This window comes from Tupaia chinensis, unplaced genomic scaffold (genome assembly GCF_000334495.1).
Source record: "Tupaia chinensis unplaced genomic scaffold, TupChi_1.0 Scaffold145147_1, whole genome shotgun sequence".
Classification (NCBI taxonomy): Eukaryota; Metazoa; Chordata; class Mammalia; order Scandentia; family Tupaiidae; genus Tupaia; species Tupaia belangeri.
In genome coordinates, this window is record NW_006205007.1 from 3,667,112 (window position 1) to 3,691,989 (window position 24,878).

At 39.1% G+C, this 24,878-nt stretch overlaps 2 pseudogenes; one reads left to right on the top strand and one right to left on the bottom strand.

Annotated features, from left to right (window-relative positions):
- Positions 1 to 2,950: 2,950 nt before the first annotated feature.
- LOC106733802 (histone-lysine N-methyltransferase SETMAR-like) lies at positions 2,951 to 15,203 on the bottom strand (annotated as a pseudogene).
- A 7,659-nt stretch (positions 15,204 to 22,862) lies between these two features.
- Positions 22,863 to 23,510, top strand: LOC102469870 (GTP:AMP phosphotransferase AK3, mitochondrial pseudogene; annotated as a pseudogene).
- Positions 23,511 to 24,878: the final 1,368 nt, after the last annotated feature.

Genomic DNA, 24,878 nt, shown 5'->3' on the forward strand with positions numbered 1-24,878 from the left:
AAGCTCTCTCATTTACCCTCACAATAACTTATGAGAAAGAAAGAATATTACTACTATCTTTCTTTTATAGGTAAAAATAGGCTCAGGGAGATCAAAAACAACTTGCCCCAGTATTATAATGAAAGCACAATTACCTTGCAAGCCAATGAAAAGCTACGACGATTCTTCTGTAGCTTCATATATTTCGTAAGGTGTCCTTCCAAGAAAACTCAATTTTCCTGATTTTCTTACTTAGAGATAAAGCTACACCACAGGAAATACTTCATCTTAGCACATACTTTCTACCTCGCAAGCACAAAAGAGTGATAGTAAAACAGCAGAGGGGAAGATTAGTATACATGAAATGCTGAGGACAAGTCTTAGATTTCAAACGTTTAAAAGTGTCTGAAGTCTGCAATTTCAACTCGAGTTACCTTTCTAGACTACACAAAGCTACAGCGAAGCTCTAGTAGCCTGATCACTCTAAGTAAAAATGAGGACATCACTTCCCTAAAAGTGTCTCTTCTTTCTCAGTTGTAATCTTTTTAAAACACTGTCTATCCAAATTGGTTATAATCTTTAAATTTGGATTGTAAAAACACGGAGGAGAAATAGAACAATCTTCCAAGTGTAAGTCTGACAGTGTAGTTGTGTTGTCATTTCACAGAGCAAGCAACAAGGTCTGGCTGTATCTAGCCCAGGCATTTTTATGCTTAGTTGATTTTATTAATGAGTGCTCATTCAACCCCTCCAATATGTTGGCTCGAGCAGTTTTTGAGCTAGGTGGCTTGTGCTTTATTTAAATCAGTGTGTTGTATGGCTATAGAATAGAACATGCTTCCTGGGATTCTAGGTAGTAGGGGCAAGAAAAATTTTATTAGGAGGCCTTTGGGGCAACCTGCGGTTTTATATTTTTTTCAGGCAATGTAGAGCAACAGGGAGTGACTTGATTCTGCTGGAAATGTTGCCCAGGATCCCTAAGCAGGAGAGTGTGTCCACGGCAGAGCTGGCCAACTCTACTAGCGACCAGCAGCATTCATGTGGTTTATCAAGATCATCCCTATGAATGTCACTGAGGAAACAACATTTAATTGCTTAAAATATCTCCTACAGAACGAAAAGGAAATCACGCTACGTGTGGCATCTGGGAGTCGGGTATACAAGCTGCTGAAGACAGAAAATTTTAAAATAATGCAGGCCCCTGCCCTGTTAGATTCCTTTAAAAAAATAATTCGGGTCCCAAGATTATCTGACAGACTGTCAAAGGGGTTTTGAATTTCCCTGTTTTCTAAGTAGTCTAACCCAATGTGCCTAGAATTTTCTATTGGCCATTGGTTTGATGATGTAAGCTGAAGGAACAGGTTAAAGGGTTGAAGAAAAAAGGACTTAGAACAACTTCCAATGGCTTACAATTTACAGTTGGCCAGGCAGTAAACACAACTTCTAGACTTGCCAGCCTTCTCAAACTGGCCATTTTCATCTCCTTCTCTCCCCTGAAAGCTGCTGAAAGCCATACCCCAATGGGCCTTGATACAAAACCACTGGAGGGTGTGGTCTCCACTCATCCTGGGCAGTGAACAGGGAAGCTGTTTATTTCTAGGGCAGCTCTGTTCAGTGACTCATGTTTCGACTGGAAAATTGGCCACAGCTTTCTAGCAGCTCTTTCCTGCCAGCTCTGTTGGCGTTCTACCCAGTGCTTCCACTGCCCCTCCCCCTTTCTCCTTGCCCAGTCTGCTTTTATATTCCTAAAGCCCCCACTTAATAATAGTCATTGTTGCACGTTAACCTTGAGGATCTGGGAGGAAGGACAGCGAAGGGCGTAGCTGTATGCTATAATGAGCATTTGGCGCTATAGCAGGTGGAAAAGGCTTTGGGGATCTGGGCAGATTAGGAGGAGAGGGGCTCTAGCAGATGTTGAAGCAAGATGATGTATTGCTGCTCACTCTGGGATTCAGACAATACCCGTGCAAAAGTAGAACAGGGAAAAGGGGAAAAAATTGATCCCTCCTGATACAAACTGGGCTAGAAACCAGACACACTTGAAAGTGAGCATTTAAGAAAGACAAATTTGCTTCCTGGGTTTCTCTTGTCCACCTCTTATTTATTTATATATTTAACCCCGCTGATGGCAGATCAATTGCCAAATTGTTCTTTTAATTTGAATGGTAACTCCTACTTATTTCCCATCATCTTCAGGCTCTTACTAATCTGAAACCTTCGTGGTAAACGAAAAATAGACATAACTGTATCAAGAAGTTTATTTCGCCTGCTTTCAAAACCAAGAAGTCATATAAAGCAAAGGTGAACGTTACTTAACTAATGATTGGTTTTACCACTTGACTAAATATATCGTTAAAGTTGTTCTTTTGCGTTCTGCTAGCAAGAAAATAATGAACAAAATATTCAGATAAACCAATGTTCCACTTATTTTAAAATTAGAATAAAAATGAACCTGCATCCTGATATATTTGTGCTGCCTATTCCCAGTTCCAGTTTGTAATATCCATTTCAATACGCTTTGTAAAATTCTAGAACTAGAGGTATAGAGATAAAGAGGGTTATATGGTTTGCATAATTATTCACACATATTTTATACACAAACTTACATAAGCATATAGTCCACTATGAGTGTGGAAGGATAGACAGAATCCAATGGTTCATTAAATATAACAAAAAATTATAAAAGGTTGATAATATGCATGAAGACAATTATGGTCAATTACATTTCAGGGAATATTATATATAAAGAGTTGAACAGTCAAAAATTATTTCTAGAATTTTTAGCCTCTTTCATTTCCCAAGCATCTAGTAACTTTTTTCTACTAAATAAATTTGGGCGAAAAGGTCAAATAAGACTTATTTGTTTCTAACTATAGTCAGGGAAGACATCAGAAGCTAGAGGTTATAACCTTCTAACCTCTGTCTACTTGGGCTATATTGTTTATGAGTAGATCAGGAACCAACTATTGGTTCAGAAGCTATTGGAGATTTGGACTGTGAATTTTAAGTCATTATAACTGGATTCAAATGCTTCTTTATTCATTAAAATAAGAACCACAAAATCAACACATTTCCACCAATGAGAAATAAGTTTATTTATTCCCATAGCATTAAAATTTGCACTTTGGGATTGGACAAACCTTTGGAAAGCATCTTTTGCATCCTCCTGGGTGGAAGCATTTTTCGTGCAAAAAGTTGTGAAGATGCTTGAAGAAGTGGTAGTCGGTTGGTGAGAGAACAGGCGAATATGGCAGATGAGGCAAAACTTCGTAACTCGACTCATTCAACTTTTGAGGCATGGGTTGTGTGATGTGGGGTGGGTCATTGTGAAGAGGTAGGCCCTTTCCGTTGACCCATGATGGGTATAGGCATTGCAGGTTTGGGAGCATCTCATTGATTTATGGGGCATATTTCTCAGATATAATGGCTTTGCTGGGATTCAGAAAGCTGTAATGGATAGGACCCCACCAAATGGTGACCGTGACCTGTTTTTGGTGTATGTTTGGCTTTGGGAAGTGCTTTGGAGCTTCTCATTGGTCCAACCACTGAGCCAGTTGCTGCTGGTTGTTCTATAAAATGCACTCTCCATTGCACCTCACAATTCGATCATGTAAAGGTTTGTTGCTGCATAGAGTAAGAGAAGAAATATCAAAATGACAGTTTTTAAAAAATTGCATCAGTTCATGAAGCACCCACTTATCAAGCTTTTTCGCCTACCCAGTTTGCTTCTAATACTGTACACTGAAGAATAGTCCATGTTGAGCTCTTGAGGAATTTCTCATGTAGTTGGAAGAGGATCAGCTTCGATGATTCTCAGTTATTCGCAGTGAACTTCCAATGACCAGTCACTGTGCTCCTCAGCTTCAAGGCGCTTGTCTCCTTTGCAAAACTTCTTGAACCACCACTGCACTGTGTGTTCATTAGCAGTCCCTGGGCCAAATGTGTTGTTAATGTTGCGAACTGTCTCTGCTGCTTTACAATCCATTTTGAACTCAAACAAGAAAATCGCTCAAATTTGCTTTTACTACCATCATTACCGTAGTCTAAAATCCACATGAAATAAACAGCAAGTAATAAATCACTAGCAAAAAAAAAAAAAAAAAGCATGAAGCATGTATTAAAATGATGTGTAACATTACCACATTTAGGAATGTATACAAAATAAAATGGCAAGCGTTAATAATGCAAAACTGCAATTACTTTTGCACCAACTGAATACATACTAGGACAAAGTGGTTTGGCAAACACATGATGATGAGACGTCTTTTCTATTTTCTAGTACTAGTTAACTGACTAAAATCCTCTTTGAGTTCATTGTGAATTACTTGGGTCTTAAAATGTAAACAAAAGCATGTAACTTCAAGTAGCACTATTTATATTAGCAGAAATCTGATTTAAATGGAGTACTATAGAGTTTCATTTTTGTAATGCTAAGTATATAAAGCAATAAAATTTACTAGCCAGGTCAGTAGTTATCAAAAAAGATAAATGAAAGCTTTGTTTGTTTTTTAAAAGATTTTTGCAATAGAGCACATGTGCTCACCCGAGAAACAGACGGAAAGTGGGAAATCACTCTTCGGGAGGAGGGCCATGCTACAGTCCTTTCTCTTCCATTTTCCTCTCAGGATTTTGGACATGCACACACACGTGCCTGGTGTAAGTTTTAAGCCACTGGGTCCAGGACTTGAACTGTGCTCGAGAACATGGAGTCCAGGGATGTAACCATTATACCATCTGCTGGCTCCAATAAAAGTTTTTTTTTTTTATTCTAAACTTGTTAAGTCTCTCGTTTTGAGAATTTTGGGGGAGAAATGGAGGAATTGTTCAATAATGTCAGTATAAGTCACATAATTTGAACAATGTAGTCATTGCATTATCTTTTCTATTATTAACTTAAATACTTTGGGAAATTTTGCATTCAAGAATAAAATGTGTGCATTAGTTACTATACGATCAGGAATCGTTAGTATTTCAGGAACCATTTCAGAACGGGTACTTTCACCATTTGGTCTTAAGGAAGCAGGATAAGGGAGCTAAGACTTGAGTAACAGAAGTTGAAGCTGCTAGTGCTAACATGTCTGCCATCTTCTGTGTAAAATTAAAAAAAAAAATCCCAATTTTAGTACCATAAACTAAAAGTCATTTTATTATGCTCAAAAAGAAAAAAATATGTATCTGTGTTTCAAGACAGGGCAAAATGGAGCTGGCTTATCTATTTTTGGTTATGTTTGGGGCCTTCATTGGGAGAACTCAAATGGTAAAAGTGACCATTGTGTCGGGGGTGTGAAATAACTTGGAGGTTGATTCATTCACATATATGAGGGTATTGAGCAAAATTTGTTGAAAAGTGGACTTAAAGTACGACTTCATTTTCTCGCCAAAAAAAAATGGAAATCTGTGCATAGCTTTTTCATAATACCGTTTGCCTTGAACTTTTTAAAGACCCCTCGAATGTTGCCTGGGTGTAACTCCATGTCTAAGTTCCACTGTGACTAACCATAGAGTGTCCCATGTGGCCTGTCATGTAGTTTGGGCCTTTCAAAAATGATGTGTGGGATCCAAAGAGATCAACTGTAAAGGGCATATCTCTCTGTCTCTATCATGAAGGAAATGAATCTTAAAAAAGAGAAGAGAGAGAGATAACAGATATAGAAGAATTCACTCATTTATCAGTAGTTTTTATTGAGTGACTATTATATTGCAGGTTCTATGGTAAAAATATATATAAAATCTATGTATGTATTTTTAAATAAATTTATTTAAATATATAAAAATCTATATACAAATAAAGATTATTATTAGAATCTGTGCCTTAAATTAGCTGTCCTTTGGGCCATAGATGGTGTGGAGGGGAAGGCTTCTGGACCCCACATGACCGACTGTGTGACTGGAATCCCAAACCCAGATAAGACTTCCGGACCCCACATAACCGACTGTGTGACTGGAATCCCAAACCCAGAGGCTTGAAAAACACACCAGATGCACATGTGTGCATGCCCACAATCCTGAAAGGAAAATGGAAGAGAAGGGCTTGCAGCATGGCCATCCCCTCTGGGAGGTGATTTCCTGCACCCACACGCTCTCTCTCTGGTGAGTGCATGTACCCTATAACACACACACATATGCACATGTGCACACACAATTAGCTCTCCTACATGGGAAATCACAGCATTATAAGACAATTCTAAAACAAAATTTAAAAGGAGTGACATGCACAAGTCTGGGTGATAGTCAAGTCTTCCTAAAGGAGATAATGGAATGTTTGATCTCAAGGACAATTGTGAATTAACTTGATAAAATCAGGTAGGGGAGAGAAAAACACATCTCAGGACCAGCAGATGCCGTAATGGCTACATTACTGGACTCCCATGTAGTTGACCATGGTTTGAGTCCCAGACCCAGTGGCTTAAACTCATGCTGGGTGCATGTGTGTGCATGCCCAAGATTCTGAGAGGAGAATGGAGGAGAAAGGATTGTGGCGTGGCCATCCTCCCTGGGGGGGGATTTCTCATTTTCTGTCTCTTTCTGGCTAGCACACATGCCCTATAGCAAAAACCTCTCAAAAAAAAAAAAAAAGAAAGAAAGAAAAGAAAAGAAGACAAAAACACATCTCACAAAACTTTTCTTGAAGGTTTACTCTAGAATTATACTACTTGTCTAAATAAACATGATGGAGTGTATATTTTGCCCAAATCATAAAGTTTTGTTCAGTTTATTCTCTAAGGAAGGGCTTGCTGTCCAGATACTGGGAATGGGATGGGCAGATGATCTTTAATTGTCACCCCTTTAAGAAATTGCCTCAGGACTGGCAGGCAGCATTGTTAAGGGCTCTGGATTCCAACATGGCCGACCACAGTTCTCCCTCTCTTTTTTTCTCTCTCACTCTGTCCTCTCTGGTCAAATTAAATTAAATAAATAAAGTTAAATAGAATAATTCAGAAAGAAAGAAAGAAAGAAAGAAAGAAAGAAAGAAAGAAAGAAAGAAAGAAAGAAAGAGTCTCAGCTGGTCAGAGCTAAATCACCCAAGGCCATGCCTGTGGAGTGAAAGCCAATGCCCCATGAATGAGGGAGGTGAGAACCTAAAATCCTCACCATGTTTGGCCTCACTTGGGCGAATACTGAAGGGCCATTTCAGTTATAGAGTCCCTGGTGGGATCAGGCAAGGCTGACCTCAGGCCTGTGACTTAATTCAACTTCTCCTTTTCCTTCTTTCCTTTCCTCAGATGTTGATGCCAAGGGTCCTCTCAAATAGATACCCTTCACCTCTGTCTTTGAATCTGCTTCATGAGAAACCCAACCTGTGACAGTACATGAAAAAGAAAAGAAAATGAAGGAATCTAACCGGGAAGTTCTCTTTAGCCAATGGATTCCTACAATGTAGCATCCCCCTTTATGTTTTTAAAAGGCTGCTCAAATATTAGTCACATCAGTCTCCATTGTAAAAGTAATCACTCAAATTTGGTTGAAAAATATTACTTAGAAAGCACAGCAGAAAGCTGGGTTTTAGTCATGAATCTCTATTTATCATTTGATCATATTTTTGGATAACTGCTTGCCAAAGCTAAAAATTTTAATCAGAGCCATTTTTGAGTAGGAAAAGCAGAAAGGATGCCTCTGAAAGCAATAATTTTTTTTTGTTTCCTTTTACTCTTAGACGATGTAAAAATAGTCAACTGGATTTTTAAATTTTAAATTGATAAATAAAATTGCATTTGCTCCTCGCCAAGTTGACTCATATATTTTATGGATGAAATTAGATTAATTAAGATACTACAAATTCCATGAAGTTATTTATTTAACTCTTCAGTTGAATAGCAAATATTAGCTTTGGTTACACAATGAAAACCAGAAATAATTATCTTGAGAGGTTTCTAAATATTTATTATGATAATTTGTTGTGCTGCATTTGCATAATATTTTAAAATATTGTGTAGTCTTAGAACCCAGTCCTCCCATACTTACTCGCAATTAGGGTTTGTTTCTTAATGCTGATATGTAATAATTTTCCCTTATAATCTGGTAAAAATATGGTGGAAAAAAAAAACACAGCTCTTTTGCTTTGCTGTATTCGCTTGGCTGGCATTCATGAGCCCCCCATTTTTCCTCCTTTTTTTGCCCTGATTCTTCCTTAAAAATCTACAGAGAATATGAGAAAAAGGAAACAGAAAAAAAGAATTATTGCTTTCCAAGACCAGGGGAAGATAATAACATCGACAACACTAATAATGGTGGTGGCTATTCGTTAAACTCATACTACGTGCCTGTCATTGCTCTGAGTCCTTGAATGTATCAATTTAAAAATGTTCGTAATAAAATTCTGAAGGGAGTGCTGTTTTTCCCTCCTTTAAAGATAACAGACAACCCTTACTTAGAGCCGAGCAGAACTACTGAAAAAAAACACTGTACCTTCTGATTCCTTCCATTGTAGGGGGTAAATATAACTTCTCCCTTCTAATTGAATTGTGTGTCTATTCGGAGATGGATGAAAAGAAACAGAAGGAAAATAGAAATGTTGCTAGTTCTCTCTGAATGTGATAGAGGAACTCAGGTCAAAGAAATGGAAGCGGGCGAGTTAGATGTTTTCTTTAGACCTCTTGAGCAGGAAGACTGTTAGTTGTAGATGTGTGTATGTGGGAGGGTCACTTTCGAATGGAGGAGTTCACCAAATTGCCCCAGTAGCTGTTCGGGGTGCTTGAGGATATGGTAAATTCTCTTCTATCTTATTTTCAAATTTTCCAGTTTCCTATAAAGAACATTGTTTTACTCCGTTGCATTGCAAATAACCGAAATATCTGAGTCGGAGTAATTATCATAAAAAGGAGAGGCTTCTTTAGTTCATAGCTTTGAACATCTAAGGCCACAGGGTCTCACGTGGTGAGGGTCTTGCTCTGGGTGAGGCTTTGCGAAGTCCTGAGGAGCACAGTCACGAGGAGACCGAGCAAGAGCAGAGCAGGTCTGTGTCTCTGTCTCTTTCACCCACCGCGAGTCAGCCATGGGAGCCCTAGACGGGTGACCTCAATCTTAATCACGTCCCAAATGCTCCACTGATTGAGCGCATGGCTGGATCAAGGTTTTACCCCCCTAATTCTGTCACAGTCCAATTTCATCAAATGAATTTTGGGGGTCCACATTTCAAACCAGAGTAAATATACATTACTTATATATTCTAAATATTATATTTGGAGGAATCTTTAAAGTTCAAATATAATTCAGGGGGCCAGCCAGTGAGATGGTGTTAGGGGTGGCTGGATCCCACATGGCCGACTGAGTAGTTCAAGTCCCACACCCGCCTGCTTCATTGCGTACATTCATGCCCAAAAGTCTCAAGAGGAGAATGGAGCAGAAGGGATTGTGGAGTGGCCACCCTCCCCGTGGGGTGGGGCTCATTTCTCATTTTCCCTACTTTTCTCTCTCTCTCTCTTTCTGTTGAACACACATGCCCTATAGGAAAAACTAAAATAAATAAATAAATAAAGCTATTTTCGTAAATATTTACTGCCCCTGTGACGACTCCCTGCCGCCTCAGTTCTAGAGAACCTCACTTCTTTCCTCGTATGTGTCCTGTGTGCACGATGAGGACTGACTAAAGAAAAACTCCAAAAGCCTCTTTCTTTGTCCTGTTCTGAATGCAGCAGGAGTGTCGGGGGTAAGGCCACTGACACCCATAAATATGATCACGATCTTTCAGGTTTGAATGGGGAAGTTAATGTAACTAATACTATGGCATCAATGCATATGCGAGCACCTTGTTCTGAGGCCATTTTCTCATGCCTCTTTATTTTAGTATTTTCTTTTTTGTCTCCCAGTGGATACGTGCACTTGCCAGAGACAGGGGGTGTGAGGGAGTGAGCAGGAGGGGACAGGGGAGAAAGCAAGATCAACTGGGAACGGCCATGCTGCCATCCTGTCTCCCCCACCCCCTACCCAGGTGGGATTTGGGGTAACCCTCTGCACGCACCCAGCGTGTTGTCGAGTTGCCAGGGCTGGGATTTGGCTGGGATTGGGCTGTGGCCAGCCCTGTGGGCTCTGGCTCCCGTAATCACCAGGCCACAGGCCAGCTCTGGTTTAGCTATTTCTGAACTGAAATCCAACATGAGTGGGAAACAGAAAACAGAGCATGGGGACCAAATGCCACATGACCCTGCCTCTCCGCGATGGCAGAACTGGGGAACGCCCAGTGCTGTTTCAGAGTACCATTCCGTCTTTCTTCATGTGGCTTCTTAGAATTGACCTTCTGGGGGAGGTTAAGTTTTCATATTATGTTAAATTTCATGCTGAAATTGATTTTCTGGAACCATCTTGGTCAACGACTAGTAAGGATTGGAGTAATTCACTGGGTTAAGCCTTGTGTAGCACATACCAACTGACTTCAGAAGTAAGCTCAGGAAGGAAGGGAAGTTTGCAGATAGTGCGGATGAGGTGACACTTTTTATTTTGCAGGAAATATTAAAAGTTACTGGTTTATACCCCAGCAACAAGCAAAATGCTTGCTCTGTCCAATAAGTACACTTTGAACTACACACCTACCACTTTATAGTAACTGAAAAGTTTGAATTTTTATTTTCTTAGAGAAAAACATTACCAATAGCTTCTAGTCTGTTGCCAGTTTTAAATGTTAAACTCTTTTTTTTTGTGGGGGGGGTAGGTTTTAGCTATAGGGCGCATGTGCTTGCCAGAAAGACAGCGAGAGACAGAAAGCAAGAAGGGGATGGCCACACTGCAATCCCTCCTCCTCCATTCTCTCGGGATCTTAGGAACACACACACAAATGCCTGATGTGAGTTTAAGCCACCGGGTCCGGGACTCGAACTGCAGTCGACTACATGAGAGTCCAGTGACATAGCCACTATGCAAACTGCTGGTCGCTTTTTTTTTTTTTTTTTAACATAGAGCATATGTGCTTGCCAGAGAGAGACAGAGAAAGACAGGGAGAAGGAAAGTGAGAAATCCCCCCACAGGGGTGATTCCTTTTCGTTCATTCTCCTCTTGGAATTTTGGGTATGCACTCACATGCACCTGGTGCGATTTTTAAGCCACCACATCTGGGACTTACAACTGTATCTAGGACATGGATGAACCATGGGCGGCCATGTAGGGTCCAGCACCTTAACCACTGCACCACCCTGTAACCTTTAATAAATTTTATCTCTGTATGCCAGTGCGCATTGGAAGCGCCTCTGAAAGATTGACTGTCATTCTGAATTTATTCATGAGTCATCACGAACAACCTTAGCAGGAGTTACTGGTGAGATGATCTCTCACGTGTCAACACCTGGAGGATGGGGACTTTCTCAGGCTCGCCTCCGGCAAGTGCTAAGTGCCTGGAAACACATAAATATTTGATGATAGAAAGATGTTAGAATAAGAGGAAAGAACAGGTTCTTCCTTAAAAATATTTAATTCGTGTTTTATTTGTGTGTCATTATAACTAGAAACATATTTAACTTAGGGACTTATTTATTTTATTAATATAGAACTTTGTTTTTGGATGTAAAGGCACCATGTATATACTGCAGAACACTTAAAATTACAGAAATAGATTTACACGCACACACACACACACACACACACACACACTAAAATAATATTCTTATTCTACCATATAGTAACAACGGCTATTTAGTATTATTTACCTTTCAAATGTGTAGTTTCATATACTTCATATTATACAATAGCTTCACTTTAAAAATTTATTTTAAAAAAATTGCCAGCAGGTGTGTGTGCTGGTGTTGATAGTGTTGCAGTGAGAAAGAGAGACACAGAGGGGAAGTGAAGAAGTACCTTCCCCCAGGGATTAGTCATGCCTCAATCCCTTCACCTGCATCTCTCCCTCCGTTAGGGGTTTTGGGCCCACACACACACAAGTGCCCGGAGTGTTCTCCAGGGCCAGGGCCAGGACTCCGTCCACAGTGTCAGCCACATGTGCTCCATCAGCCTGAACCACCACACTACAGGCTTGCCCAAACTCATCTGAAAGCAAATATTAGTGATATGTACATTATAAGTTTGTGATATTCTTTACATATTCCTTCAAAACATATATAATCATTTATGGGTCAATTATTTCAGTTATCTAAAATGTGGGGCTGTCATTAATAATGGCAATTGTGATTATGTCTTGAGAGTTTTCTCTGTGCCAGACATAGTGTATCTTTGTAACAAATTCTAACAAATTCTATGCTACTGTATCATCTTTTATTTGAAGTGAAAGTGTTGAGTTTAAGAGGTTAAACATAGTTGCAAACTCCTGCTACAAGGGTGGAATCAGAATTTGAACGCAGGTTTTATTTCACTCTGGAGCTGGACTTATTAATAATTTTGCTATCTTGGGTCCATGTTATGTATATCATCTTGATAAAAATCTTTGTGGTAAAGGCTTTGTGCATGGGACCAGCAGTTAGCGTAATGGCTATGTCGCTGGACTCCCATGTAGTTGACCGCGGTACGAATCCTGGATTCGGCAGCTTAAACTCATACCAAGTGTATCCGAGAGGAGAATGAAGGAGAAGGGATGGCGGTGTGGCCATCCCCCTGGTGGGTGATTTCTTGCTTTCTATCTCTCTTTCTGGCGAGTGCACTGGCCCTACAGCAAAAACTTCTCCAAAAAAAAAAAAAAAAGCTTTGTGTCTATATTTGATTACATATTGAGATATAGTCTCAGAAGTAGCACTACAGAGTCAAAGGGGTTAAACCTTTCTAAAGTCTTTAGTATACTTGTCCAAATTATTTTCCAAATATGTTAACCAAATTTGCGTCGCTATTCCAGTGCAGAAGGTCTTAATATTGGTTAATAATATCATTTCATTTAATATTTGTAAGATAGGGCAAATGTATTTTAGGGATTTTACTTTCAGGTTTAAAATTTTTATGTGTGTGTGTGTGTCTGTGTGTGTGTGTATAGATATACACATTTATCTACCTATATATGTATATATAGATATATATCTATATATAAATACACATATATAAAATATATAATTATCCATCCATCTATATAAATATCAACTGTTTTTATTTTTTAGCTATATTGTTCCTTGTGTTGCTCTAATGTTGCTTAGTTTATTTATTGCTCAATATTAGTGTTAATCTTAACGATCTCTAAAGTTTGATGCAGTTAGGAAGTTATTCTTTGTTGACGGGTTTGTCAACAAACTTCTATATGCCCATTCCCAGGTGTGAGTCACAGTTATGTTTACTCGACATAATTTCCCTTAGAGAAAGGTACTGTCATCATCCCCGATTGTTACAGTTGAGAGATCAAAGTGCAAAGAGAATAAATAACTTCCCCAGGCCACAGAGCTAACCAGTGAGGTCAGAGGCGGGCAGGCTGGTGCAAGCCACTATGCTTTCTTTATACCATGCACATCCTGCAATTATTTCCCAGACTTCATACTTAGGATTTCATTAGAAGAACAATATTAAAAATTAGGTTTGATGTGATCAAATCCATCCATCTGCATTTCTAGGTGTAAAACTTCTTTCCAAATATAGCCTAAAGGAATCAAACAATTGCATAAAATGTTCTGTCAGGTATGTGTACCAAAATACTGTTTAAAATATCAAAACAACTGGAAGCAACTGAAATGCCCAACAATTAAGTATTGATTAAATAAAAGGGGACTTTGAAATGTTGCAAGAAAAATAAAGTAAAATTTGAGCTCATTTTAGTGTCCCTCAATTTTGATGTGTATACATAATTTTTTCCTGAGATGCAATTTCCACGAACATTCTGAAGATCCATTATAAATTATGATACATTCATAACTTAGATTTTGTGATCACTAACAATTATGGAGAATTTACATGTTGATTGACATAAAATTTAGTCACCACTTAATGATAAAAAGGTATGCTTAAAAATATTAACTCACAGGCCAGCAGGTGATGTGGAGGTTAAGGTGCTGGATCCCACATGACTGGCTTGAGTCCGGGACCCAGCAGCTTGAAAATCATACTGGATACATCCTAAGAGGAAACTGGAGGAGAAGGGATTTGGCTGCAACAATTCCCCATGGGGGTGCTTTCTCACTTTTCTTTCTCTTTCTCTGTCTTTCTCTGCTGAGCACAAATATCTTTCGGGGAAAAAAATTAAAGAATTAATTATTTTTATTTATTCATTCATTTATTTAATTTGACCACACACACACACACACACACAGAGAGAGAAAATGAGAAAGCAAGCCACCAGGTTCGGGACTTGAACTGTGGTTAGCCATGTGGGAGTACCCAGTGCCTTAACCACCATGCCACCTGCTGAGTCCTGTTTTGGCAAAAATTTGTAAAAGGAGGATGTATATAAGTACATGTTTGCTTAAATCTATTAATATATTAGCAGGGATTCTCTGTTGCCTACTTAGTTAGCTCTTTTTAAAAAACATTCTAAAGTGAAAATGGATTACTCGTGAATAATAATTTTTTTTCCTAGAACATCAAGGTCCTAAGTCTAACTCTGTCTTTCATCGATGTAAATGATTCATTGACCAAATCAAGAAATACCCAATTTTCAGAAATAAAAAAGCCTTTCGGAAGGACATCAAAGCACGGGTCACCTGTTTTGCTGATAATTGTTCTGAAATATGTGTGATTGATAATAAGTAAATGTTTTTGTGTCTCTTGATAGACCTTTTGATGTACTCGGTAGATCTCTTTATGCACTGTCAGATATTAGCAAAATGTTCATAGCAAGGCTACACTCTCTTATAGATATTCTAAGAACCTCCTTTACATCACTATTAACTTGATAAGTGTGCCTAGGCACATGATAGGCACTTAGTAAATATTTGTTGAGGATTGAATGAAGAACTGATCAGAATAGTGGGAACACCCTGTGTTAGCACCATGACCTGAGTTTGACTTTAATCTTTCTATAGGTTAACTTCAGAAACACATTCTTAGAACCATTTTGAAACATACACTTCACCAAAATATAAGCTCAGAGGGTAGAAGCCTTTACCTATTCTTCACTGCTGTGTTTTCAGCACTTAGACCAGTGACTGACCCAGAGATGTTCAATAAATATCACTCAAAAAAGGTAGCTAATAGTTTGTTACGTGCTGTGTTAAATAACCTCTTAACTAGAAAATGGGGTTCGCTTTATTGTTATCATCCCACACATTACAAAACAAAACCTCAGAGGACGTCAGTAACTTGTCCGAGTTTCCGCAGTTGATAAATTCTAGATCTGGGATGTCGAGCCGCACGGTGTGAGTTTTAGCCAGCTGCATGCCCTCTCAGCACAGGCCCCTGTGGGAGCTCTAGGAGGACATAGAGACCATGACAAATGCCTTGTATGTGCTCTTGCTCCTCAAATATTCTTTCTTCCATTTATTTGTTAATATTTATTGAATGCCTATCCTGTGCCTGTTTTCCAAACTGAGATTGGGTTAACCGAGTAAAAACCAAGAGTTCAGCTGACAGTATGCTTTCTAACAGGGTAGGAGAGAAACAACGAATGAGCTAACTAGAAAATAAATCATTCTGGAGACTGATGAGTGCCCTGAGGAAGCTTTCGTAAGTTAATCGGGAGGAGCCCTCCCCTGGGAGATCTGGGGCACTGGATCGAAGTGCAGGTGCGAAAGCCCTGAGTGAGAAAGGTGCCCAGCCCGTCCGAAGACTATAAAGGGGCCAGTGTGCCTGGAGGGCCAGGAGTGCTGCGGACACTGGGGGCGGGATGGTAAGTCCTTCAACTTCACTTCTTTCGTTTGGAATACAGGAAGCTTGCAGGACATAGGTGTTGGATTCAGGCATTTTTATAATTACAATGCACATAATTGCCTATTAAACAATTAAAAATAATCCTTCTACCCTAACATCAGAGGCGTTTTAATTTTAGCAAAATAAGGAGGGAAGATAAAGGTGGTATCAGCTAGCATGATGAACTCTGTGAAAGAGGCATTTAAAATAAATCGCTAGGGATGTTTCACTGGCTACAGAGAGGTTGCTTAATGCTGGCATTGGCTTTCAATAGAAATCATGGACTCGCCCCTCTGGAGATGGTTTAAAACAGGATTAGATACGTTCACTCAGGGCAGCCTTGCCTGAAAGCTTCACTGACCTCCCAAGGTCTTGCCAGTCCTATGATTCTGTGATAAAATTAGACTCTTTCATTGGACAAAAACAACCCCGGGTTCACCATGCCAGCTGCAACCTGGAATAATTGGAAGGGACTGATTTTGGAGTAGTATACCTCCTACAGCTGAGACAAGATGCAATTAACAGATCCCCAAACCTCTCTTATTTCATGCTGTAGTGAGTTCTCTGCTGGTTCTCAGCCAATAATGGCCGTATCAGCGATACAAGCAAAGTCGAGTGGTCTGAGCCATGATTAAATAGTGGATGTCTTTATTAGCTGCTGACCTTGCTTTGAACAGCATGGCTTCAAGAGTTGTGTACTTATTAGCTGATTCTTTGATCCTCAAGAATAGGAACCAGATGAATCCAATAATGTACTTTGTACTTGGCCTCTTTTCCACCAATCTCAAGATGAAATAAGTCAAGTTCCTATACCATGAGCCTTCACCTCATTAAGCAACTCAGCTCAACGTTCAGGTAGTTCATCATCAGCATTGACCCATTATATTTTCTCATTTAACAATCCCTGCTTTGAAGGGAAATGTCAGCACATGTTTTGCTGTGGAGTTCTCCTTCAGTGACAGTCGGCACGGTGGCTAGGAAACAGCTCTGGAGCAAGGCTGACCTTGGCTCCGAGCTGAATGCTTCTCACGTGTGATGTGTGGACTTGGAGTGACCAGTCTCCTCTCAGCTTTGATTTGATTATCTGTGTATTAGGAGTCATAATGGTAGCTGTCTCCTAGGCTTGATGTAAAGATCAAATGAGGTCATGTACAGCAGTTCTCCTCCTTCATCTTCCACATCTCTCTCTCTTCAGTCTCTGATGCTCATTTAGCATAAAACATGATCCCAGATATAATCACGCATGTGCATTTCCTTGTTTATTGTTTTTCTGTCATTACCCGTTTTCATCTTCTGTCAACACACACGCACATTCAGAAGTGAGCCCCATGAAGACAAGGGCCTTCTTTGACTTGTCCACAGCGCCCCCAAAGATGTTGCACATAAATTTCACTCGACATAGATTCGTGGAGTAAAGAAAAGCATAAAGACATTTCATGCACTGATATCTGCTATACACTAGCTTCCTACAAAATGTTACCTGATTTGCTTTTCTGGGAACAATAGAGGGTCAGGCATCATCTCATCACCTGAAGCAGCCCAGAGCCAAGAACAGTGTGAAAGGAACCTACGCGATGGCACTGCCAGCCATCAGACGATGCCGGGCAAGCCACTTCATTTCTTTGGCCTCCTCCCATATGTGAGATTCTCTGAGATCTCTTTTCATATTAATACTGTCATTTATTTTTGTGTAAATACACAACAGGTTCCTTAGGAAAAGGTTGGAAAATGCCCCCCAAAAATCTTGTAGTTATGTTAGAGGCTCTCAAAAACCAGCCCCTCGCATTCCTGGCATCTCCAATGAAACTCCCTGTAAAGGCAATAACATCATTTAGAGATGGAGGGATGTGTGAGGACAGGAAACCTTCCCAGAGAGCATATTTACTGCTTCCTTATTTTCTCGGTCACATTCCTCAACACACAAACGGAGGGAACCCCCAAACTTGGATCACCAAAACAGAAACTGAGCAGCTCAGCTTGGTGTTTGTTCCCAGATATTTGTCTTTCCCAAATATTTGCATTTTAGTGTTCTAAAACAAGTGCGTCTTTCACAGAATAGCCTTTTCTTCTTTCTTTCCTTTATTTACTTAGCCAGAATGTTCATGATATACATCCAGGCTTCAAGAATTGGCTAGAGTTGGGTTGGAAAGGAGAACAGTTCATGGCATGAGGCTGCAATTTTAGAGGAAGAGTTGTCTCTAGAACCTCCAACCTGGAGATGTCGATTCTAATATAGCTCCTTTCCATTTAAAAAAGTTAAATATTTGTGCAAATTCAAGTTGAAAGCATACACAGTGACTTGTGGTTAAATAAGTCAATATCTAAAAAGCATGGGAGGGGGGAGGCAGGTGGTGCAGTAGCTAAGGTGCTGGATTCCCACATAGCCGCCACAGTTCGAGTACCAGACCTGGCAGCTTGAGAATCATTCCTGGCATGTGTGCCTAAAAATCCCAAGAGGAGACTGAAGAACAAGGAATTATAGCATGGCCATCCTTGCTGGGGGGTGATTTTTCCCTTCCCTTCTCTCTCTCTCTGGTAAGTGCATGTGCCCTAGGGCAAAATCTTAAAAATATAAATAAAATAAAATGAAAAGCATAGGAGGGTAGGATGAAAGATCATGCATGGAGAGGGAAAAAGGAGAGAAGATCAGAAGAAAGACCAAAAAAAAAAAATGTATGAAAGAGAAAAAGAATGAAAATACTTCTCAAACTCAAAATGGAAACATTACCAACAGGTAGAACTGATTACTAGGAAAAGTGGCTTAAGGGCAAAGCTTTTAATAATTTTTTTTAAAACTTTTTATTTTTTTTAGAATTTAGAAATTAGATGGTGATTTGATTGAGGAGATGCTTTGAAAAGGGGGAAAAAAAATGAATAGTAGAAATGTCTAAAGATGCTGATTGAGAGGAACAACAAAGCCAGATGGCATAAATGGCATCTTTAGGGATTTTGTGGCATAGAAAGTTATGCTAAAAAGTGTCCCCTCTGTCCTGAATATGGTGCAGTCCCACGCTGAGTATGCTCCGTGTCCTTAGTTAGCCCCGTGAACTCGCATACTGTGTGTAACCCTTACATCCCTACCTTTCTCTTAACCATCTAGACGCGTGGCTTTTGGCTGATTTTACAACTTCGTCATGCTGATTTTGCTGCCCTCTTACAAAATCAAAGGCATCTTCTTTGTGAAATTGTTATGACATAGCTATACAATTTTAAGCACCCATGAAAAGAATGAGGACATTTCTGTGTATTGAACTTAATGTTCGGTTAAAAAATTATGGCAGAATAATTGGTATAGTACAATCCTACTCTGATTACTAGCAGTGACTAGTATACATTTATGTGTATAATCCTAGAGAGAGATGGAAAAAATAAACTTAGCTTTTGTTTTCTAAATACAGGGAGGGGAGCAGAATAACAAAGAAGAATCAAAGAGAGTATGAACATTTTTCTTCATATATCCACATTATCTATTTTTATAACAATTGCACATTGCTTTTATTGTTAACATAATAATATAGAAAGGTATTTAAGAATTTTCTTGTATTTATTATTATTGTATTTATTATTATTATACAGAATTACTCATTTACATGGACTAGTCACTTATGTGAATTATTTCAAAGATCAATTGGTCTCTAAATACATTTCTCTCTCTCTTTTTTTTTTTACTTATTTATTTTATATAGGAGACATGCACTTAACAGAAAGAGCGAGTGAAAGTGAGTAATCACCCCTCAGGGGAGGAATGGCCACACCACAATCTCTTTTCCAATCTCTTCTTGGGATTTTGGGCATGAATGCACACATGCCCACTGTAATTCTCAAGCCACTGAGTCCAGGACTCAAATCACAACACAGGCCATGGGAGATCTAGTCCTTAACCTCTATACCACCTGTTGACCTAAATCTTATTTTTGAAAAAAATTTTACTTATGTTTTTCTTTTAAAAAAATATTTATTATTCTTTAATTCACCAAACAAGGACGAAGGGAGAGAGAGGGAATGTGAGAAAGCAAGTTACCAGGCCTAGAACTCAAACAGGGTCAGACATGTGGGAGTCCAGCTCCCCAACGACCATGCCACCTGCCAGCCCCTACTTATGTGTGTCTTACAAGAGAGAAAGAGAGAGAGAGACATAGAAAAGAGAGAGAGAGAGAGAAGAGTTCTTCTCACAGGGTTCACATGCCATGATCCACTCCCAGCTTCAGCCAGCCAGTGTTATGGGTACACATACACAGGGCATGTACAGGGAGGTCCCAGTATATGAAGCTAGGCTTTCCCATGTGGCTCCCACACCATGGAGTATTGCATTACTCCTGCTACTGCTACTGTGGCTGGCCAGTTCTCATGTTTGATGTTTACTCCACACATGGTTTCAACATTGTGTCAGATGCTGCAGATTGTCTACCCAATAAGCCTTCTCCCTTCTTCTTTACTGTATGAAACTTTATAATAGTAGCAGAGACAACATGGCCAGCTTAGAACTAAAACAGAACAGAACAGAATGAAACAAAGTAAAACAAACACAAACAAAATAGAAACTCTAATCTCCACACAACTAAGCATGGTCATGAGGATAAAATCTAGCCAAAGTGAGAGAAGCAGAAGTTGTTGTGTGGGACTTGCAGGAGGGCCCCCATAAAAGGAAGACTGGCAGCTCGTGCACACCCTTCTGGCCTTCCCATCTTGTTCCTTTCTGCTGCCAGGAATAATGATATGAGAACTGGAGCTCTAGCAGATATTTGGATTATGAGGTGACACTGAGAACTGAAGCCACCCATTGAAGATAATGGAGCAAAAAAAGACAGAGCAGGAAGTTTTCTACTGCCTCTGTGGTGCCAATTAACGCACCTGGACTGCCTACTTTTGATTCCCTTTTAGTTGACAGAATGAATATTGGTATGTGTTTAATCACTATTACTTATGGATTTTCTGTTGTTTGCAGCTGAATTTAGTCCTAATTGATATAGGCAGACTAGATGCTTTTGGAAAATAAAACTTCTTAGGGCAGAAAATAAATTATGGAATCTGATTCCATATTTTTTGCTTTCACTCACAGGCATATTCATTCCATGCTCAGGTCTAGAGCAGTTCACTTGTTAAATCATAATAATTCTTGTTGCATCTGTTTTTCTTTCATAAAATGCTTTTACTTCTGATGCAAAATTGAGTATTTGGAATTGCTGTGAAAGTTCCTGGTGTCTGTCTTTTTCCTACTAACAATAGAAAGTCTTAATGAATTGATTAAGCAAAAATAAAAGTGCACTGAGGCAAGAGTGCTCCAATCACTTAAACCTGTTTTTAAGGGGTCAGAGTGCTAATCTATGAAATTCCAGACAACAAAACATCAACTATAAATAAGAAATCTGAGCTGAAATGGAGCACAAATCTTGTTCAATGAAATGAGACTAGACCTGGAAGTAAAGCCGTCTAATGGGTTCTAATTCCAGCTCTGCCATCTAATTGTCATTTGTGCCTGAGTGATATCACTTAGCTTATCCATGCCTCATTAGTGAAATGGGATAACTGACCCACAGGGAAAGGAAATATTTGATGGTGGAGTGAAGCACGGTTGAGGGAACTTTGTCAAAACCCTCCCTCTATGAAAGAAGATAAATTTCTAGAAAAGATAACTCATCTATCCAGACACTATATATTTACACTCAAAGTACACTTTGGTAATAAAAAAATGGTGTTTTGAACAAATGATGATTATCAAAGGACAGAGAAGGTGGCAACTGTGTTATAATTTCTAAGTGGTTATGAGAAGATAGCACTTTTTCTTTTCCTTCTAGTTGTCAATGGTCATAATAGAGAGATGTAACTGTAGTACTAGCTCCTTTCATTAAATAGAAGGTTGCTCCTGCAGCATAATTAGACGAGTTGCCCAGAATCTCCTGTGCAATCCAATTTTCTCTTTAAAAATTTGATTGAGCAGACAATGAGAATTATTATTTCCATTTTACAGATGAGAGCATTCAAGTTTGAACACAAGAAATAAGTTGACCAAGCTCCCCAGGTACTGAACGGCGGATCTGGAATCCAAACTCAAGTTTTCTGACCATCAAGCTAGTTCAGGCATATTTCATTTCATTGCCCTTAGCTTTATTGCACTTTACGAATACTGAATGTTTTACAAATTGATATTTTCTGGCGACCCTGCATCAAGCAAGTCTATTGGCACCATTTTCCAACACTGTGTGCTCTCTTCCTTTCTCCGTGTCACATTTTGGTAATTCTCACAATTTCCAATATTTTTGTTGTTATTAATGCTGTTATGGTGATCAGTTATTTCTGATGATAATATGATATCCATTCTGAAATCCATGGATCGAGGAGTAATTTTGACTTTCAAATCTTATATTTCAAAAATACATTTTGTAAGGCTATAGGTGACATACATAGCGATGCCTTTGATGAATTTGGGCAAAGTGGATTGAAAAATTTCCGGGAAGGATTCATCATTCCAGGCACCATTGAGAATGTGTGTAATTCATGAAAGGAGGTCAAAATATCAACATTAACAGGAGTTTAGAGGAAGTTGATTCCAGGCCTCTTGGATAACATTGGGGAGTTTCATATTTCTGTTGAAGAAGTAACTTCAGATATGATTGAAATAGCAAGGGAATTAGAATTAGAAGTGGGACCTAAAGAAGTGACAGAATTGCTACCATCTCATGATAAAACTTGAAAGGAGTTGTATCGTATGGATGAGCAAAGAAAGTGGTTTCTAGGGATGGAATCTTTCCTGGTGGAGATGCTGTGAACATTGTTGAAGTAACAGCAGAGGCTGTAGTGTAGAATCAACTTAGTTGATAAAGTAGCAACAGGGTTTGAGAATACTGATTTCAAATTTTCTTTCTTCTTTTTTTTTAGAAAGGTTGAGTGGTATTTCATTTTATCTAATAAAGATTAATGCATGCCTGATAACCTACTGATAATTCTTTAATAGTTAACATTTTCAGAAAGCACAAAATATTAACATGTAAATAAGGCATTCTAGAAAGTTCTATAAAGAAGAAATGTTTATAATAATCCTTTAAAAATCCCTGACTTGCTTGCCATGCTGCTAACTGGCTAAATCCAGTCTGAGAGAGGGTGTGCGGGCCAACAAGGCCAAAGCCCCAGTGTCTGCGCATCTTAGGCCTGGGTTTGCAGCCGTGGGAGCACCTGCGTGGCTCCCGTGAGCAATGATCAAGTGGTCCCCGGGATCCCGCAAGGGCACCGTGTCATCACGCATCACCAAACACTTCTAACTCAAGCACCTCTCCAGCAGGGACTTGCTCTGAGACGACATGCTGCGGGGCACAGAAATTGGTGTATTAAACAAGACTTTCATTGACCAAGCAAGCTCATCCCCAATGATGTCATGACTTGGCTGGCCCTTCTCCAGCTGAAAAATCTCACCCAATATAGCTAGCTGCTGGATGGTTTTCCAAGGACACTTCCACAAGCAGAATCCCTGGATAGAACTTATCAAATAGACACAGTGATTAACCTGAATGTGCCCTTCGAGGTCATTAAACGATGCCTCAGTGCTCACTGGATTCATCCTGCAAGTTGCAGCGTCTACAACATTGAATTCAACTCCCCAAAACTGTGGGCATAGGTGATCTGACCCAGGAGCCTCTCATTCAGTGTGAGGATGATAGACTAGAGACAGCTATCGAGAGACTAAAGTCTTATGAAGCCCCCCAGAGCCAGTCCTGGAACATTACTGGAAAAAAGGGCTGTTGGAAACATCCTCCAGAGAAACCAGCAAGATCTGGCCCTATATATGCACCTGCCTACAATCAGAAGTTCCACAAACTGACCAGAAAGCCTCAGTTAATCCGTGAGGAACATGTGCGACTAGTAAGATGAGCAGGACTGCAACATCTTTGCATGTAAAAGCTTCTTTTTGTAAGACTTCAATTTCAATAGAAGTTCACTATGGGTAAACGCTGTCAGACAGTATCACATACTACAGAAACTCTTTCATGAAAGCAAGAGTTAACTGATGTGGCAAATGTCACTGTTTCCTTCTTTTTAAAAACTGCCAGGGTGTGTTTTTTGATACAAAGTGAATGCATCTAGAAGACGTAACATTAAGTGAAATAAGCCAGATTATGAAAGAGAAACACTGTATTCCCTCATCCAGTATATTCTATGGCAGAATATGAAATGATTGAAGGCAGAGCAGAGAAGACAACTGTAGATACCAGAGACTGCATAGGGAATGGGGGAGTGGGGAAGATAGGAGGGCATGAGGGAAGAAGAGCATTTAATAGACATAGGAATGCAGGTAGATGTGGCAAATGGATTGTAGAATAGCATACAACAACTGTATGAAAAAAAAAAGACATACCAATTATGTACACACACACAAACACACACATGTATATATTGGGTCATCAGAAAAATCATGATGTACCTTTTCCATAGAAAAACATAGAAAAATATGTCATAACTTTTCCAAGAACCCAATATAGATGTATATATCTGTGTTTATACATGTATGTGTGTGTTTGTTGAAAATGATGAATATGGTATTATCCTTAATTTGACTGTTGCACATTGCATGCATACTTTGAAAATCCATGCCGTGCCCCACAAAGATATACAACCATTAAATGTAAATTATAAATGATAAAATAAAATAACTTAGAAAAGAAAGACTATATAGCAGTTAAAAAGAAATTGAGACTGGGCCAGCAGCCGGTGTGGTGGTTACAGTGCTGGATTCTCAAATGGCCCACCATGGTCCAAGTCCCAGACCTGATGGCTTGTTTTCTCTCTTTTCCTCTCTCTCTGGTTAGCATACATGCCCTATAACAAATTTTAAAATAATTAATATTAAATTAAATAATTCAAAAATAGGAAATTGAGAATATAAACTGAGACCCAATTGTCCCCCCTCAAACCCTCAAATGGACAGCCATCCCAACCATCAATAGCACCCCTAATCAGTCAGCAGTCATCAATCATCAATGTGAAGGCAAGAGCCTTAACCAACAAAAAAGATGATAATTGACAGAAGGCACAAATAATTGTTAGCATTTTTTAGCATATATTATAAGTTATATTATAAGTTATATATATATAAGTTAAAATATTTTATCTATATATATATATGTATATATTGTTTTGATAAACATAATTCTATTATTGCAGACTTAATAGATTGAAGTACAATAAAAACAAAACTTTTACATTTTCTAGGAAAC